The sequence below is a fragment of the Cornus florida genome, unplaced genomic scaffold, assembly GCF_030987335.1.
Source record: "Cornus florida cultivar Cherokee Brave unplaced genomic scaffold, ASM3098733v1 CherokeeBrave_3.0.0_Hap2_Chr02, whole genome shotgun sequence".
NCBI lineage: Eukaryota > Viridiplantae > Streptophyta > Magnoliopsida > Cornales > Cornaceae > Cornus > Cornus florida.
Window position 1 is genome coordinate 104120706 of NW_026775572.1, and position 11104 is coordinate 104131809.

Below are 11104 nucleotides of genomic sequence, written 5' to 3' on the forward strand. Positions count from 1 at the left end.
TTTGTTTTAAAGATTTTAAGGTGCCATGTTTAGATTTGAGCTTCCATGTTGATTTCTTGCCATTTTTGAAGCTTTCAAGCATGTGACTATATATGTATATATCATTTGTTTCTGAATTTGATTCCAAGGGTCACGTGCCGATTGAAGTAACCATTTGTGATTTGTTAAGGTGTAGAGTGGGTCACGAGATCGTTTAGATGTCCCCGTGTTATCCATGTCACGGATCCGTGACTGTTCATCTTTTTCCACAGGTTCGATTGATCGAACCAATACCATGATCGATCATGGTACGATCGATCCAACTCATGTCATGATCGATCCAACTTGGATCGATCTTATTTTTCTATAATCGATCGAACTTCATTGCTTTGCATATTGATGCCCCTGCACCCTCATTTGTGTTCATGCTATTGTAATTATGCCTAATGCCTGTGTTTTCCACATTAGTTGCATTCCATACTTATGATGTCTAGCATGTTTCACATGTTTGAACATTCAATGTTTAAACTTGACTGCATTATCACTTGCATAGATAGGTTCATGTGCATACCTTCTGAGTTATCTATCTTTACTTGACAAGTATGTTTCTATCTGTTGTGCTTCAATTCTGTATTTTATATACTGTTTCTTGTTACTGACTTCATTTACAAGTGTTTCTTTCTTTTTGCAGACCATGACTCGGTACAAGACCATGGCAAACCAGACATATGACCGATGGGTCAGGCAGTGAGTAGAGGAGCCTGAGGAGCTAGTTCCTGCTTAGGAGGCCGAGTGCTCCTTCTCTTCTGCACCAGCACCACCACGGGCACAGCCCGACATGGTCCGTAACCGGGTTGAGCCCAGGTATTTGCGCCTTTTAGTGGCGCACGAGTCAGTATTTGATGAGACTTTCTTTGTCCAATCGGCCACGACCAAGTGGGCCTATGATAAGATCTTTCAGTGCAACATATCTTATATTCTGGCCTCGGTAGCCAATCCGGTTTACCCGAGGCTCGTCCGGTTGTTCTACTAGAACCTCCGGCCGGCCCCGAGTAACCTGGCAGATCTGTAGACTACTATAGATGGCCATCCCATCCGCATTATAGTTGAGACTCTTGCAGCAGCCTCGCAATACCCACATGTCTGCCCTCCTGGCTTTGATTATCCAGTCCTCCGATGGCCACCCTATGCAGCCATAGCCACAGCACTTAATGGGCCTGCTAGTGCCAGCGAGACATTTGCCAGCAGGACCTACCTACCCAACAACCTATGGTTCTTCGATTCGGTCCTGTACCGAAATGTTTTTATGGCGGGGCACAAGATACAGAGGCGGGCCTATTTTCTAGCAGCCCTGTAATACTTTCTACACTAGCCACTGGTTCTCAGTCCTTGCCCTCTACTGGACTGTCATAATGAAGTTCTACGATTCCTTCATTAGTAAGTCCAAGCCCAAGCGAGCCAAGTTCCTTCTCTTTGCACATTTGATCACTCAAATCCTCCGGGACCAGCATTATCCTTTTCACTCGGAGGAGTATCCTGAGACAGGGGCTTGCCACTATGGCAAGAAGGACTGGAATAAGAGTTATAATGCTCTTATTAAGAGACTGGAGGAGGAGGAAGTCCTAGAGGTAGAGGAGGCAGAGGCCGAGGCAGAGGTAGCAGCAGCAGCACCGGTGGCCGAGGGTGCATTCATGGACATTGACCTAGAGTAGGAGCTTCCAGAGGGGTCACCACATCAGTCTCCAGCAAGGTCACCACTTCATTTACAGGAGCAGAGTCAGGATGAGCATCAGTTTCCCAATCCCGCCATTTATGAGGCTCCAGCTCAGACACCTAGCCTAGGGGAGCGTATCTAGACACTCGAGGATGTGGTCGTCTCCCTCCGAGCAGATGTGGCCTCTCTCAACACTGATGTCACTACTCTCCGCACAGATGTACTGACTGTGCTACAGGGCATTTCCAGAGATATTCGCGGTTCACACCTGTAATACCCCTAATTTTAAAAGGATAGTCCTGGTATTTTAATTAAGTATTTTGTTGCATTTTGAATTATTTAATTGTTTATTTGCTTAGTTATGTGAATTAATTAAATGAATTATTTTGTTTGAATGAATTGTTTTATTCAAATTATGTTATGATTTTTCTTTAAATGGATTAATTGTTATTTAATTAAATTGGTTGATTAATTGTGTTTTTATTTTCTTTAGTTGAATTAATGGTTTTTATTTTCTTTAATTGACTAATTGTATTTTAGATTGGGAATTTACTTGTTTAATTAGATTAAATTAGTATAACTGTTTTAATGTTAAAAAGTAGGTTTAATTCTTTTATATCACGTATCGGCCGACTCTCGTTTAATTAGGGTTTCCATCCTAGATTAATAGTTGGACTTAGGGTTTTATTGGTGCCTATATATATATGTGTATAAGTTCTGCCAAGGGTTTTAGAACCCTATTCACGGCATAGTGGAAGCAAAGACATAACAGAGGGAGGATTAAGAGAACAGAGGCATAGTGGTTTTGTTATGGATTAAACCAGAACAATAAGAGGCTTGATGGTAATCAGTATTGCTGAAAACTTAGAGACGACGCCAAGATTTCATAACTGAAGTCACAGGCAAGTTCTTTTTTTTCTCTCTCCCGTTGGCCTGTGTTCTGTGCGCCTAGATAGTCTCTAGGAGTTTAATTGGACATTAATTGAATATTACATGTTTATTATATGTTAAAATGATCATTTAAATGTGTTGAATTTATCTGTCATGGTTCTTGCAAGTCTGCGTTTCAGTTTGGTCTTTGCATGTTAAATTAGTAGCGGTTTTAATCACTGTAATTAATTCCAACTGTTATAAACAAACCATTAGGATGCTATTGGGATTAAACAAGACTCTTAGGTTCGGTATTAAAGAGGAACAGAAGGGTTAGAATGGCCAAAGACGAAGCAGATGGTCAGAAATGGAGCATAATTGGACTGGAGGCTTTCAGAAAGGGAGAGAGCCGGCTCCATGGAAGTGGGAGCCGACTTCCACACCCTTAGAGCCGGTTTTAAGAGGCATGGAGCCGGCTCAATGCATTAGGGAGCCTACTACCAAGTTCATGGGGCAAGCTCTCTCATTTTTGTGCGTTCTGGAACTTTTTTGACGATACTGTTTAATACTGTTTGAGCGTTTGGATTGTTCTAATAGGTTTTGTGTAACGACCCACTCCACCACATGGTATGATATTGTCCGCTTTGGGCCTGAGCACGCACGGTTTTGCTCTTGGGCTTCACCCCAAAAGGCTTCATACCAATTGGAGATGACACACTTACATATAAGCACTTCACCTTTCCTCTACCCAGGCGATGTGGGACTTGTGCACCTATAGCTCGCCAGTGTGGTAGCCTGGCAGTGTATAGGTGCACAAGTCCCACATCGCCTGGGTAGAGGAAAGGTGAAGTGCTTATATGTAAGTGTGTCATCTCCAATTGGTATGAGGCCTTTTGGGGTAAAAGCTCAAGAGCAAAACCGTGCGGGCTCAGACCCAAAGCGGACAATATCATATCATGTGGTGGAGTGGGCCGTTACATTTTGGGACTTCATAGAGGGTTTAAATGGTTAACTTTAGATGTTATTAAGACCTCTAATTGCCTAAGTTGTCTGTTATATTAATGGAATGAACATTGTAAAATTTAACAACTTTGCATGTTATTAACGGTTGGAAGGAAATAAATTGCCTAGTTAAGTTTTGGCAATTTAATGAATTATAACATGATTTTAAATCACCAACAGGCCTGTGGCCTAGTGGTACAATGCTCCTACTTCCCAAAGGGAGGTTAGGAGTTCGAACCTCAATGGAGGCAGTGTGTGTGAGTCCCAACTAGGAAAAAAAAAAAAAAAAAAAAAAAAAAAAAAAAAAAAAAACATGATTTTAAATCTTGTTTTAGATGCCTAGTAGGGTCATTGATTTAACAGATTTGACCTCTGCATGCTCTGGATTTTAAATTGCTGAAATATCTGTCCCTTTTCTGCAATTTGCATGAGTTAAGGATTGGAATTAATTGCTGAGTTATTATACACTGTTCTGTAATTATTTGGATTATGGTTTTGGGATTTTAGATTTGAACTGCGATTTATGAGTCTGTAGTTTACATGGTTTTGGACTTAAATTGCTAAACTATTACACAGGTTCTGTAATTTACATAGGAGTTAACTTGGACGTTTAATTGAGGAATTAATAGTTTATATTCTGTCAATTACATGGATTTATATGTGGGATTTTAATTGCTGAATTAATATATTAAATTCTGTCAATTATCTGGATATTGTGGATTGGATGCACTGCTATCGGATGGTGGCATACCGGGGATGGCTTAGCTCAAAACGCTAAGACCTAACCTATTAGAATAAGGGATAGATTGTAAAATTGAATCCTACTTATATTTAGGTCATATTAACTGAGTAAGTTGAATGACTACATGGATTAATTGTTGTTTGTAGTTAAGTCATACCAACTGAATAAGTTGAATGACTAACTAGATTATAAATCATATGTCAGATCAATGAACAATTGAATGACATACTCTGGTTTTGGATGGATTTTAGATATATGATTATGGTACCACGATATGAGTTTGAGTCTTAGAGTCAATGGTTAGGGCGCGTATATGCAGTGAATGCGTAGCTGGCTATGATAGGTTGAGGTGTACCCTAATAGACTTAGGTACTCATGCCCACTCAGGTGCATTTTTGCATGTTGCCTTCTATTCAGGTTGAGACCCCTTTTGTAGTCCAGTGAATGTCCCTTAGTGTGGATATATATATATATATATATATATATATATATATATATATATATATGTATGGACTAGATAGATATTACAGTTAGATTAGAACTTGTTCGTGGGCCTGACCCACTCTTATATTTTTTAGGTATCAGATGGTTCCAGTCTTTGGCTTGATCGTGCTGAGCAGACACTATCATTCACTCTATCGACGACGTAAGATTTCATTCCATGTTTTAGATTTGGTTTTATTTCAGTTGTTTTATATTCAGTGGGATTTGATTTAGCGGTCCACTAGATGGATTCCCGAGTTGTACTCTTGGAGGTTTTGGAGAGTTGGATTTTATAAAACTTTAACTTTGAAGGATTTTATATTTAGTATTTCTTTCAGCTTCATTATTTAATTCTTAAATTTTTTTTATATTTTGTGTTTGTTTATGTGTTAAGTGTTTGATATTTTCCTCGGGTTTGGGCTTGGGCCTGATCAACTTGTGTCTTGGATCCAAAGGGTATCACAGTTGGTATCAGAGCACTCTAGGTTCAAGTGTCTCTAGGATGATTCGTATTAAGACTTTCGCGTAGCATTTTCTCTTGATTAGAGCTTAAGTTTAGGATTCATTGTATTCCGTTACGGTTCATTTAAAATCGTACTGATGTATGTCTTCTGTGTTAATAAAATGGTTAACATTAGAACCAGATTGAACCGTAGGCAGCGAAGGGAAGCAACATGTAGGAAGCAAGATCTCCTACAGCGTTTGCAAATAGAGGAAGAGCAACAACTGCCTAGGTTTCAGGAAGAGCAAAAGGAAGATGGTTGGCTGTAAATAGAGTATAAGGAAGTTCAGCTGACTCGGGAGTCTCAAGATCGGGGCTACAATTAAGGTAGGTAACCCAAGTATTCTCCTCAGTTAGTTTACACCATTGTGCAAGCCATAACAGTGGGCATAGCAACTGCACTTCAGAATTAGTTACACGTTCAACAGACATTAGAAGTAGTACCAGTGGTGCAGAATATGTTTAAAGGACATTGTTTTGCCTGCAGAGATTATGGCCATACAGCCAGACAATGTCCTGGATTAGCTCAGAGACAGCAGAATGGGGAACCACAGGTAGGATGGGGTCAACCGCAGGCTAACCAGAAGAGGAGGCCGTTTGGTATTTTTATGGGTACTTGCTATAATTGTAGCGAGTTTGGACACACTTAGAGGCAGTGTCCCAGACGAGGAGATACTGGGCCGTCCCAACAGGAGGGTACCGAATCACAAGAATGAATTGTACTTTTTAAAGTGGTATTTAGTACTAGTAGGAATGGAAGTATTTTTTAAAGAATAGTACTGTTTGAATTGGACACATTAGTATTTTAAAGAATATTTGACAATTTTTCTTTTGGAGGTTTGTGATTTAAAGAAGTTCTCAATAAAGTGAATTAGTGGTTTTGGCTATCTTTATTGTGTTTTATGGTAGCATTTTTGTGATTTATACCCATATGGTTTTATTAAACTGTATTGGAATGTGTATATTGCGATAATAAATGACTATCACAATGGAGGGTTGGTTTGGACAGGCAAACAAGTATTTGAGTACATGTACTAGGATGATTATCTAGAAGCTTATAAAAGAACTTGTGTAAATTAAGATGGTAAGTTTGATAGAAAATAAAGAATTCTCAGGATAGAGTGATGTTCTAACTATGAGTTGATTTCGGAGTATTTTGTATACTTTCCGTGTTTTGGTCTACGGAGTATTTAGCATTCTGGTTTGGATAGTTTAGTTGGTGACACTAGATATTTGTAGGCTCAGATTCCTAGCCAATTTAGTGGTTCTGGACATGCACACTTATACGGTGTTACTTAGGATGGATTGGTTATTGCACTACCATGCCCAAGTTAATTGTTATGATAGGTCTATTATTTTCACCATACCTGGTCAAGATATGTACGTCATCGCTATACCACGTTCTAACAGGGTCACTAGCACTTATTTGTTCCATATGGAGGAGGAAACGGAGGGGGAGATTACTGTTTCATTGGATATAATACCAATTGTACAAGACTTTTCGGATGTATTTCAGGAGATTCCAGGGTTGCCAACTAGTCATGAGATAGACTTTGTGATTGACTTAGCTCCGGGCACTATGCCTATTGCTAAGGCACCATACAGGATGGCACCAGTGGAGATGCAAGAGCTGAGGGATCAGATTCAGCAATTACTCAGCCAGGGTTTTATTCACAGGAGTACTTCACCCTGGGGAGCACCGGTGTTGTTTGTGAAGAAGAAAGATGGTTCACTTCGCCTGTGTATCGATTACAGGGAGTTGAACAAGGTTACTATTCGTAACAAGTACCCTTTGCCCAGAATTGATGATCTTTTTGATCAGTTGAAGGGAGCTACAAACTTCTCTAAGATTGATCTGCGCTCTGGATATCATCAACTGTGGGTTCTGGAGCAGGATGTTCCGAAGACAGCATTTCTCACTAAATATGGTTCTTATGAGTTTTGTGTCATACCTTTCGGACTGACTAACGCATCTGTGGTTTTCATGGACTTAATGAGTAGAGTCTTCAGGGTTTATTTGGATCAGTTTGTCATTGTCTTCATTGATGACATTTTGATTTATTCAAAGTCAAAGGATGATCATGCTAGACATTTTCGGATAGTCTTGCAGAAGCTTCATGAGCACCAGTTATATGCCAAATTTGAGAAATATGAATTTTGCCAGTGAGAGGTGAAGTTTTTGGGTCATGTGGTGTCAAAAGGGGGAATAGCGGTGGATTCCAGCCAAGGTTTCAGCAGTGGTTGAGTGGGGACAGCCTACTTCACGTACCGAGATCCAGAGTTTCCTCGGTTTGGCAGGATATTATCGGAGGTTCATCCAGGGGTTCTCGAAGATAGTGGGACCACTCACTCATTTGACTAAGAAGGGTGTACGGTTCATGTGAGATGAGCACTGTCAGAAAGCTTTTGATGAGCTGAAGACTAAATTGACTTCTGCACCGATTTTGTCTACCCCATAGAGCAGGATAGCGTATCTTGTTTACACAGATGCTTCTTTACAGGGTTTTGGATGTGTTTTGATGTAGGAGGAGCGACCGATTTTGTATGGATCTCATAAGCTTAAACCTCACGAGCTTAATTATCCAACACATGATTTAGAGTTGGCAGCTGTGGTCTTTGCCTTACGTATTTGGAGGTAATATCTGTTGGGTGAGTCCTTCAGATTATTTAGCGATCATAAGAGTTTACAGTATTTGTTCACTCAGTGAGAGCTGAATATGAGACAACGCCGATGGTTAGAGTTTGTGAAGGACTATCAATTCTCTATATAGTACCATCTAGGGAAAGCGAATGCGGTGGCGGATGCACTCAGTCGCCGACCTGTTGCTAGCTTTTCTGCTCTATTCACTACTGAGTGGAATGCGTTAAAGACGGTGGATGAGTTATTGGATGTTTTCATGGATTGCATAGTAGTTACACCTTTTATCATTCACAAGGTTTTGAAGGCACAACTCACGGATCAGCAGTGCATTGACAAGTTTCAGAGATAGCTTCCGGGGAGGTCCTATTTTACTATGTTAGGGATGATGGAGGTTTGAGGTACAAGGGACGGTTAGTTGTACCTTTTACTGATGACTTGAGGAAGGATGTAATGACTGAGACTCAGCATTCTGAGTTTTCTGTTCATCCAGGAGGAGACAAGAGGTATCAGGATATGAAGCGGTAGTTTTGGTGGACTGGTATGAAAAAGGATATTGCTATGTTTGTCTCTCGATGTAGTACTTGTCAGATGGTCAAAATTGATCATCAGAGGCCACCCGGAGCTCTACAGCCACTGCCGATACCGGAGTGGAAATGGGAGAGCATTTCTATAGATTTTGTGGAGGGATTGCCTAATTCTTTTAAGGATCACAATTCCATTTGGGTCATTGTGGATAGGTTGACTAAATCAGCTCATTTCTTGCCTATTCGCACTGACTTCACTTCGGAGCAGTTGGCGGGACTTTACATTACAGAGATTGCAAAGCTGCATGACGTTCCGTTGTCTATTATATCAGACAGGGATTCGAGCTTTGTGTCAGGATTTTGGAAGAGTTTTCAGCAGGCTTTGGATACAGAGTTGCATCTTAGCACTGTTTATCATCCTCAAATTGATGGACAGACTGAGAGGGTGAATCAGGTCATGGAGGATATGCTTTGGTCGTGTGTTTTTTATTTCAAGGGCCACTGGGAGGATTATTTGCCACTGGTGGAGTTTTCATATAACAATAGTTTCTAGAAGACTATTGGGATGGCATCATTTGCGGTATTATACGGCCGACCGTGTCGATCTCCTGTTTGTTGCATGGAGGTTGGCGAGAGTAGATTTTTGGGTCCTGAGTTCATCAAGGATACTTCTGAGAAGATTGCTCATATTAGGGATCGCATGTGCACTGCCCAGAGTAGGCACAAGAGTTATGCGGATCGTCGCACACGTGCTTTGGAGTTTTAGGTTGGGGATCAGGTTCTACTCAAAGTGTCTCCTATGAAAGGGAAGTTGTCTTCGCGATTTGTTCGGTCCATTCATGATTACGGATTGAGTTGGAGCTGTCGCTTATCGGTTGGCATTTTCGGATAATTAGGGAGATTGAGTTGCAGTCAGATGCAACTTATTTAAAGCCACCATGTCGTATTGTAGACCGTCGGGATCAAATCCTTCATAATAAGGTTATCCCTTTGGTGCGTGTTCAGTGGAGTCATCACAATGATGCTGAGTCTACTAGGGAACGGGAGGATGTCATTCGCTCGCAATTTTCTAAAATATTGGAAGAAGGTAAGAGCGAATTCCGATGATGGAATTCCTTTTGTTAGGGGGGAAGAATATAATACCCCTAATTTTAAAAGGATAGTCCTAGTATTTTAATTAAGTATTTTGTTGCATTTTGAATCATTTAATTGTTTATTTGCTTGGTTATGTGAATTAATTAAATGAATTATTTTGTTTAAATGAATTATTTTATTTAAATTATGTTATGATTTTTATTTAAATGGATTAATTGTTATTTAATTAAATTGGTTGATTAATTGTGTTTTTATTTTCTTTAATTGAATTAATGGTTTTTGTTTTCTTTAATTGACTAATTGTATTTTAGATTGGGAATTTACTTGTTTAATTAGATTAAATTAGTATAACTGTTTTAATGTTAAAAAGTAGGTTTAATTCTTTTATATCACGTATCGACCGACTCTCGTTTAATGAGGGTTTCCGTCCTAGATTAATAGTTGGACTTAGGGTTTTATTGGTGCCTACATATATATGTGTATAAGTTATGCCAAGGGTTTTAGAACCCTATTCATGGCACAGTGGAAGCAAAGACATAACAGAGGGAGGATTGAGAGAACAGAGGCATCGTAAGGGCTACCAAGGAGAAAAACAGAGAGGACCAAGGAGGTTTTGTTATGGATTAAACCAGAACAATAGGAGGCTTGATGGTAATCAGTATTGCCGAAAACTTAGAGACGACGCCAAGATTTTATAACTGAAATCACAGGTAAGTTTTTTTCTTTCTCTCTCCCGTTGGCCTGTGTTCTGTGCACCTAGATAGTCTCTAGGAGTTTAATTGGATATTAATTGAATCTTACATGTTTATTATATGTTAAATTGATCATCTAAATGTGTTGAATTTATTAATTCTAACTATTGTAAACAAACCATTGGGATGCTACTGGGATTAAAAAAGACTCTTAGGTTTGGTATTAAATAGGAACAGAAGGGTTGGAATGGCCGGAGATGAAGCAGATTGTAACGACCCAGTCATTTACCTTCCTTTATTTTTTTAGATAATTTCCTTTTTCGTCTTTTCCCTATTTCGTCCTTTTCTCATTTTTCACTTTTACTTGCATAACCTTACTTTTTGTGCTTGGATTTAATTCCGCCTTTGCATACATCCATGATATTTAAATTCCACGATATCTACATTTTTACTTTTATAGAAAAGTATGTTAAATGTTTACTTTTCTTGTAAAGGGCATCGATGCATGACTTTTGGTAATTATTCATAACTTGTTTTGGGTAATTATGTAAAGTAATTATTTTTCGTCTTAGGGACCATTTTGCAATTTAATTTGGAAGATATTTTCAAAAAGGACCTTTTTACAATTTCCAGAAAATGTGACAAGTGTCACATTCCTAAGGTGCCACTTGTTGACATTGTGAAGGAACCACTTGGAAGCCTTATTTAATGACACATGGAGGGTGGAGGTCCACCCATTTGTTGGCCTAGGATTGGACCACTTGTTGGCTTAGATGGTTGACAAGTGTAGGCTTAGGATTAAGCCTATGAAGGAACCTTGGATTTGTGACAAGTGTAGGCTTGATATTTAATCATTGGAA